The sequence below is a fragment of the Mizuhopecten yessoensis genome, unplaced genomic scaffold (assembly GCF_002113885.1).
Source record: "Mizuhopecten yessoensis strain PY_sf001 unplaced genomic scaffold, ASM211388v2 scaffold7833, whole genome shotgun sequence".
Classification (NCBI taxonomy): Eukaryota; Metazoa; Mollusca; class Bivalvia; order Pectinida; family Pectinidae; genus Mizuhopecten; species Mizuhopecten yessoensis.
This window is the reverse complement of record NW_018407245.1, coordinates 2,775-12,121: the sequence shown is the minus strand read 5'-3', so window position 1 is coordinate 12,121 and position 9,347 is coordinate 2,775. Positions and strand designations below refer to the sequence as shown.

The 9,347-nt window shown below is 35.0% G+C and overlaps 1 long non-coding RNA gene across 1 annotated transcript in view; it reads right to left on the bottom strand.

Annotated features, from left to right (window-relative positions):
* Window positions 1-6,048: 6,048 nt before the first annotated feature.
* The window catches only part of LOC110454408, a 6,042-nt gene continuing 2,743 nt past the window's right edge, over window positions 6,049-9,347 (bottom strand). Inside the window, exon 2 of the long non-coding RNA XR_002463373.1 lies at window positions 6,049-7,769. This is a non-coding gene — a long non-coding RNA (uncharacterized LOC110454408). The remainder of the gene's footprint in view (window positions 7,770-9,347) is intronic.

Genomic DNA, 9,347 nt, shown 5'->3' with positions numbered 1-9,347 from the left:
TCTGTTACTGTTCGTGACCAGGTACATGTAACTCAGTGAACTATAATTAGTGATTGTGACCAGGTATCTCAGTGGTTTATAGTATAATTTGAGTTTGTGACCAGATATATCAATGATCTATAGGTAGAGGTTTTGACCAGGTAAATCAATGGTCTAAAGCTAGTGTTTGTGACCACGTATCTGAATGGATTAAACACGTGGTTGAAAATTGACTCAAACGTTTCATGTAATCAGTTAAACAATTTTGCATTTTTATATTTCAGAACTGATTATTTCACACAATTCGAAAAGTGAAACATATAAAAATTAGTCAAAGTCATGGACCTAGGTCTAGTCTAATTCCTTTGTGAAATAACGAATCATATCTACATGTAGCTTATTTTTCTAGGTCTCGTGAGTTACGTCCCCTTAACAACTTTCGACTCCTAGGCAGGGGCGTTTCTAGGATTTTTGAAAGAGGGGGCGTAAAATCACCGCTCGGCGAAAAAAAAATGGACCTTTTTTTTGCTAAAAAACATAAAATAATTGTAAAATGCACTAATGTAACGGTTCCTGACTTAACGCATGTGTATTTTATAGTTAAAGTGTCAGGGTGTTTATGTGTTTAAGTAATGAATATGATAAATTGCCATATTCAATACAATAACAGCAGATTACGATAGTTTTTTTTTAGGTTTTTTTGAAAAGGGCGCCCATTACGCCCTCACCTGGACCCGCCCCTGATGGGTCAGACCACGGAATTAGATTGCTATCTAAGTCCGTGCTAGAATTGATAATTTTCAGCCAGTAAACTTGCTTAACTATTCTGATACCCGATGATTTCATCAGAAAGAACAACGAAAAAGACGATTGACACTCTAAAGTGTTATTTTTACCTAGGGGCATACACATCTTTTATAATTTTTCATGTTTTGTTATATTTTATTTTGAGCACACAGCTTCTCCCCCATAAAAATAAATTCAAAAGGTTGGCAAGTATGCATTTATTACCATATATCATTCGTTTACAAAAATTAAGTGCAATACAGGCCTTCATTAAATACAGATATTAAAAATAATAACGTTAATGGTAAAAGACATTGTACATGTAAAGGGGATTTAATGGAATGCTTGATGTTTGTTATCTTTTGTAAGTTTCGTTGTTTTTAATTAAATAAAAGAGACAAAAATGATGAAAGAACTTGTCAAAAGATACATTTTTCAACACGTCTAAATACATTTTGTGCATTAAAAAAAGCATGGCAATGTATTTTCCTTTACACATTACAACCAACCAGCAATTGGCCTGCCTCCTTATTACACAATGTATATATATACCTGAATCTCGAATCCCCCTCGACTTCCCACCTTGAACCACAGGGGATCAAAATTCGTTACAAATGTCTGAAATACACCATATGCTATGCTGATATGAATCACATCATTATGTGTGCTGTGACCCATATCAGTATAGCATATATGCATTTCAGACATTTGTAACGAACCCCTGTGATTGACCCGACTGACATGGAGAGTCATGTTGTGACAGACACGAACTGACAAAGTAGGCTACGCATACTTACTTTTAACCCACACATGCGCGTACATACACGTATCTCAGGCGGCTCTTCAGCATTGTCGTTGAAAATCATAGAAACTCTTCGTCTGCCCGGTTCTCTTTTGCACTGAAGTGACTAGACTTGCACAGGCCTAGCTTTCGTCACGGACTGATATTATATTAGATCTAATCTAATTCCGTGCTTTCATGAAGCCGACGGTGTTTTCTTGTTGAAAGAGTGACAAGCACATATTAAAATTAGTAGACCTTTGAGTCAAACATGAAACTTGGATGTGATGAGGTCAAAACTGGTAAAATTCACTCCAAACCCTTGTTGATTCCTCTCGCGTTCGGTATTGCAGGGTTCCCGGTGAAGTTTTCCGTTCTTGTCTTTTTCAAACAAACAGAATGTGGCAAATTGAAGCCCGCGATTTTCAAACCGCAAATATATTTATTGCGAAACATGATTCGTCAAAAACGTCGATAACTTTAATTTTTAAACCCGTTTTAAGGAAGAAACACTTCGAACCATAACGAATACGTTTGCAAAGTTCACGTAAATAAGATACGATTTGAAACATATTTTTTATTCCCACAGAGACGTTCAAAACGGTGACTGTTTACCTTCTGGTCTAAAAATAACCAATCAGAGAGTCGCAAATTGTAAAGTCCGTTCTGCACGATGTAAAGAAAAAAGATCGCATAGTATTGTAGTTTCGTTTTGTGTTACTATATATAGCTTTTTGCTTGAACTATAGATATTCCACGCGTACGTTACAAAAAGCGGTCGCTGCGCTCGCTATTACTAGGACTACAACACCCTGGACTTAGGAAATGTTCTTGCAGAATCGACGGAGCCATTACATCACTATGACACTTCAGAGAAAAGTGGTATATTTTAATGTTCTTCTTGTTTTTTACGGAGCGGTGAACAACTCGCACGGTTATTGCTGAGATGATGTTTCTTATCTAAAATACGGACATGGAATAGCACGATCAGGGAGGTTTAAATGTTATTATAAAAGCTTATTTTTCCACGTTTCACTGCCGAACAATGACCATTCATTATGTTTCACCAAGATATATCAAGCCATAGAGAACATACTCACTACCATATACAACATTAGAGGTTTAGCAATTCAGTATTCCAAAGCTTCTGGTATTATCATTCTTTTTTTGTTTGGTAGAAAACTGTTGTAATAATTGTACTGCAAGTCATATAGTTTTAAATTCCACACTTTGACATTAAAAGTTATCCTCTGACGTATCTTAAATGTTCTACACGTCAGAGTTGATAAAACTATCTCTGCTAGTCAGATTAGCGATTTTTCATTCTAGATAAATATCAGTTTACTTTTTCATCATAAAACTTTGTACCTTCACGATGTTTTCCATTTAGATGTAAGCATGAAACGTCATATTTCACAGAATAGCAAGGGTTGTTAGAAGATTGGTTTGGTTTGGTTTAGTATAGTTTAACGTCCTATCAACAGCTATGGTCATTTAACGAAGGCCTTCTCCGTGTGCAAAATGCATACGTGTAGTGTATGTGAGTGTGTTTTGGGAGGCTGCGATGTATTCGTGTTTGTCTTCTTGTGATAGCGCGGAACTGATGCCGACTTTATAGTGCTACCTCACTGAAACATACTGCTGAAGAAATCCAGCAGGACACCCCACCCAGTCACATTATATTGACAACGGACGAATCAGTCGTCCCACTCCTGAATTGTTGAGCGTTAAGCAGGAGTTGGAACTACCATTATTACAGACTCTGGCATGTCTCGGTTAGGGGATAGAAACTAAACCCTTCCTCACAGGGGCGGACGCTCAACTGAAGGCCGAAAGTGAAATATTGTCAAGGGAGACATTAGGAAGAAGAAAGTGGTTTAGAAAGAAGAGAAAAGATAAGATCCCAAATGTTAGAAGAAGATTTATCAGAGATACAATCAAGAACTTCTCTGTGCTTCCATTCCTAAGTTATGTTGCCGGTTAGGTTTTATCGTTGCTGATACGGTAAGATTGTAAAGTTGCTTATCAAGGTTCAACAAGCCCTCTAGCAGAGGCTATATTCACCCTAAATTGCAACCCCATGATAGGCCATATTCAAAGACACCAATTAAAAATTGAAACTAATATATGTAATTTAAATATATTGGACTTGTACATTATTTATCAAAATGCTCCATAGCGATATTAACATAGTCGAAGCCCAACTTAATGCTATGAAATGACATATCATATAAAGCTCAATTATACAGCGAGGTCATGCGGAGCTTAATTGCTCTTCAACTAGCTATAGAGAGGCATGCCAGCCTCAAAAGTATATGATAATGGCTATGGCAATGCACAAAAATCATAGTAAAATGCCCGATTGACATATTTTACCGGAATATCTATATAAAACCAAGGGCCCGGTGACCGTAATGAACACATACACTTTATATAAAGTGCCCTTTCGTAACATTGAATGCTTTTATGAAAATGCTACACATGTCGTGAACATTAAAGTTATTTTCAGTTCCAATGTTTATAACATGTTTAACGCAAATCATAACATCACAAACAGTAATGAAATGGCACGTCATCTCAAGTTCATTATTATAGGTAAAGTAACATTTGTTTTCTTGTTCATAATCTTCTAAAATATATTACCAGCGAATTTTACTATGATTTTTGTCGTTTCACAAGGAAACACCTGTCTTATTTTGAGGCTAGTAAGCCTCTCTACAGCTAGTAAAAGAGAAAGGGATTGAAATTTAGGATGACTATAGCCCTCTTTCAGGGGGCTTGTTTAACCTTAAGTTAAATTGTGTTGTTATGTGGTAAGATTGGAGTTGTTTATGTCGTAAGACTGTAAATTTGATGGTGGGATTATTGTCATTTTATTTAAGTGGTAAGACTTAAAATGTGTAGTAGAATTGGTTTGTGTGGTAAGACTGTTATGTTTTGTCGTAAGACTGTAAATTTTTGTGTGGTTAGACTGTTATGTTTGTGTGGTAAGACTGGTATGTTTGTTTGGTAGGATTTTGATGTTTGGGTGATAATACTGTTATGTTTGTGTGGTAAGACTGTTATGTTTGTTCGGTAGGATTTTGATGTTTGCGTGGTTATACTGTTATGTTTGTGTGGTAAGAATGTTATGTTTGCGTGGTAAGACTGTTATGTTTGTGTGGTAATACTGTTATGTTTGTGTGGTAAAACTGCTATGCTTGTGTGGTAAGACTTTCATTTTTGTGTGGTTAGACTGTTATGTTTGTGTGGTAAGACTGGTATGTTTGTTTGGTAGGATTTTGATGTTTGGGTGATAATACTGTTATGTTTGTGTGGTAAGACTGTTATGTTTGCGTGGTAATACTGTTATGTTTGTGTGGTAATACTGTTATGTTTGTGTGGTAAGACTTTCATTTTTGTGTGGTTAGACTGTTATGTTTGTTTGGTAGGATTTTGATGTTTGGGTGATAATTCTGTTATGTTTGTGTGGTAAGACTGTTATGTTTGTTTGGTAGGATTTTGATGTTTGGGTGGTAATACTGTTATGTTTGTGTGGTAAGACTGTTATGTTTGCGTGGTAAGACTGTTATGTTTGTGTGGTAATACTGTTATGTTTGTGTGGTAAGACTGCTATGTTTACGTGGTAAGACTTTCATTTTTGTGTGGTTAGACTGTTATGTTTGTTTGGTAGGATTTTGATGTTGGGTGGTTATACTGTTATGTTTGTGTGGTAAGTCTGTTATGTTTGCGTGGTAAGACTGTTATGTTTGCGTGGTAAGACTGTTACGATTGTGTGGTAAGACTAACGTTTGTGTTGTTAGGCTTACGTTTGTGTGGTAAGACTACGTTTGTTTGGTAAGACTGTTACGTTTGTGTGGTAAAACTGTTTCGTTTGTGTGGAAAGACTTCCGTTTGTGTGGTAAGACTGTTATGTTTGTGTGGTAAGACTGTTATGTTTACGTGGTAAGACTGTTATGTTTGTGTGGTATGACTGTTATGTTTGTTTGGTAGGATTTTGATGTTGGGTGGTTATACTGTTATGTTTGTGTGGTAAGACTGTTATGTTTGCGTGGTAAGACTGTTACGATTGTGTGGTAAGACTAACGTTTGTGTTGTTAGGCTTACGTTTGTGTGGTAAGACTTACGTTTGTTTGGTAAGACTGTTACGTTTGTGTGGTAAAACTGTTTCGTTTGTGTGGAAAGACTTCCGTTTGTGTGGTAAGACTGTTATGTTTGTGTGGTAAGACTGTTACAATTGTCTGGTAAGACTAACGTTTGTGTTGTAAGGCTAACGTTTGTGTGGTAAGACTGTTATGTTTGTGTGGTAAGACTGTTATGTTTGTGTAGTAAGACTTCCGTTTGTGTGGTAAGAATGTTATGTTTGCGTGGCAAGACTGTAACGTTTGTGTGGTAAGACTTGTGTTAATGTTGTACATATACACCTGGAATGCCGTTTATGTGTTAAGACTATGACGAATGGCGGATTATCAATACACCAATGATAACAAACGCAGCATTAAGCTTAGAAAAATTAAGGTTTTATCACAAAAGTGTAAATTACAAAGGTATAGCAAATAAAAAAACAGCACAGCCAATATTACAAATCACAGTCAATTGCTTTTGCATAACGTGTATCCCTGGTTACCACTTCAAGATCGGTACATAACTACAAGTCTTAATCAAACTGGAATTCTTGTTTACTGTTTATGGGATTTGTTTTCACTGCCCATCGGTGTTGTACAAACGATATTTCATGCGTCTTACATGTTTGGTGTTCGTAATTAAATTGTGTAAATGACAATGTGATTATTTGACTTCAGCTGTAGTCTTTTTCAATTTATAAAATAGGCCAAATGGCTAAACAAAACTCAGTTAATTATTTTCTCACAAACACATTTTTAAAAAGAAAGAAGAGAAAAAAAATATTTTTTTCTATCTTAGTGTGATTTGTTGAAATAAAACCTGTGTTTTGTGTTAATATCGATAAACCAAAGATGTTGCCTTTAGTTGCTATAGAGTGTACCTATTTAAAAACATAAATTTAAAAGTGAATTATTCCACTGGAGTATATTATTTGGAAAAATTTGGTAATAATAATAATAATAAATAATAATAATAATAAAAGACTTTATCTATACTCGATAATAACATGTTGAGTCACAGACTCTTCTCACACTTGGCCGAGAACATATATATAAGTATGTATAATCCCGTTAGGAGCCTGTTTTTTTTCTATCTATGTGAGTACATGTATATCAATACGAAACAATTTTAAAATATAATAAATTATAAGGATTTAATATTTATACAAGTCGAATGTTAATGTCATTCCCCTGGAACATCTTGGTCTATAGGACGCTTTTATTAGTTCGTTCTGTAATACTCATACAAGTCCAATGTAAATGTCATCCTCCCGGGACATCTTGGTCTATAGGACGCTTTTATTAGTTCGCTCTGTAATCCAATGTAAATGTTGTAATCCTCCTAGAACATCGTGGTCTATAGGAAGCTTGTATTAGTTCGCTCTGTAATACTCATACCAGTCCAATTGAAACGTCATTCTCCTTGACATCTTGGTCTATAGGACGCTTGTATTAGTTTGCTCTGTAATACTCATACAAGTCGAATGTAAATGTCATCATCCTGGTGTTCCTTGCTCTGTAGGACGCTTGTAATAGTTTTCTCTGATTGAGCCATTATTAGTGTTGTGGATCTGGAGGGTTTGCTGTTTTTATATCTGTTCATTTCGCGACTACAAGCATCCGAATTAAGCAAACGGAATACAGTCGTAAAAATAAGACTTGAATTATTCGGGACAACTCACAAGCATAATTTAAAACCCTTTATCATTTGAACAATAATTAGTGTTGATATAATACGTTGATTGCTATCGTTAAGGTCAAGAATCATGAAATGGACACCATTCACACGCATTAAAGACAGACAGTCCAATACCAAGGTATATTGAAATTCTGAGTGAATGGCGCCATCTTCAAATCGGGATGAAAGTGGGCAAGGCAAGACTTTATATACACGGCCAGCCAGATCGACATTTTAGACAAAGGTCTGCTCGGTGTGGCTTTTCTTGTTTCTCGTCGTCGGAGTCGGAGTCGTTGAAATCGACGTAACACATACCCTGACATTCTCTAGCAGGCTTACCACACTTAGGACACTTCACGTCTTCTACTCTGTACGGGTTACATGCTGTCTTGCATTCCTTGCATTTTTGTTTGTAGTATACCTGGGAATGAAACATTCGATCAGTTATGAAATATCTGAGAAAAAACACACGGAAATAAATTACCATTTTCCACTTATTGTCATGTTTGAATCCAACCATCTTATCAAAGGTAGTTAATAAAAGTCACAATAAACCTCCGTCTTACTAGTTAATAATAGACAGCAAACATCCGTCTTACAAGTTAATAATAGACAGCCAACATCCGTCTTTCTAGTAAATAAAACTCAAAGTAAACGTCCGTCTTACAAGTTTATAAAAGTCCAGTAAACATCCATCTTATTAGTAAAATAAGTCTCAGTAAACATCCATCTTACAAGTTAATAAAAGTCACAGAACAAAATCCATTTTACTGGTTTAAAAAAGTCACAGTACACATCCGTCTAACAAGTTAATGAAAGTCAGAGTGAACATACGTCTTACTATTTATTAAAAATCACAGTAAACATCCGTCTTACTAGTTAATGAGAGTCAAAATAATCATCCGTCTTACTAATTAATAGAAGGCACAGTAAACATCCGCCTTACTAGTTAAAAAAACGACACAATAAACATCCGTCTCACTTTGTAATAAAAATCACAGTAAACATCCGTCTTACAACTTAATAAAGGTCACAGTAATCATACGTCTTACTATTTAATAAAAGTCACAGTATATATCCTTCTTATGAATAAAAATCACATTAAATATTCGTCTAACTAGTTAATCAAAGTCACAATAAACATTCGTCTTACTAGTTAATAAAAGTCACAGTAAACATTCGTCTAACTAGCTAATAAAAGTCACAGTAAACATTCGTCTAACTAGCTAATAAAAGTCACAGTAAACATTCGACTTACTAGTTAATAAAAGTCATTGTAAACATTCGTCTTACCAGTAAATAAAAGTCACAGTAAACATTCGTCTAACTAGCTAATAAAAGTCACAGTAAACATTCGACTTTTATTAACTAGTAAGTCGAATGTTTACTGTGACTTTTATTAGCTAGTTAGACGAATGTTTACTCTGCCTTTTATTAACTAGTAAGACGAATGTTTATTGCAATAAACATTCGTCTTACTAGTTAATAAAAGGCAGAGTAAACATTCGTCTAACTAGCTAATAAAAGTCACAGTAAACATTCGACTTTTATTAACTAGTAAGTCGAATGTTTACTTTGACTTTTATTACCTAGTTAGACGAATGTTTACTGTGACTTTTATTAACTAGTAAGACGAATGTTTATTGCAATAAACATTCGTCTTACTAGTTAATAAAAGGCAGAGTAAACATTCGTCTAACTAGCTAATAAAAGTCACAGTAAACATTCGACTTATTAGTTAATAAAAGTCACAGCAAACATCCGTCTTACTATTTTTTATAAAAGTCATAGTAAACATCCGTCTTTCAAGTTATTAAAACTCACAGTAAACATCCGTCTTACTATTTAATACTTACTATCTACTGATACTCTGTAGTTAGACTTACATTTTATGTACCTTTCATTGTCTGTGTCTACTGCTACTATGTAGTTAGACTTACTTTGAATGTACCTTTAATTGTCTGTGTCTACTGATACTCTGTAGTAAGACTTACCTTCA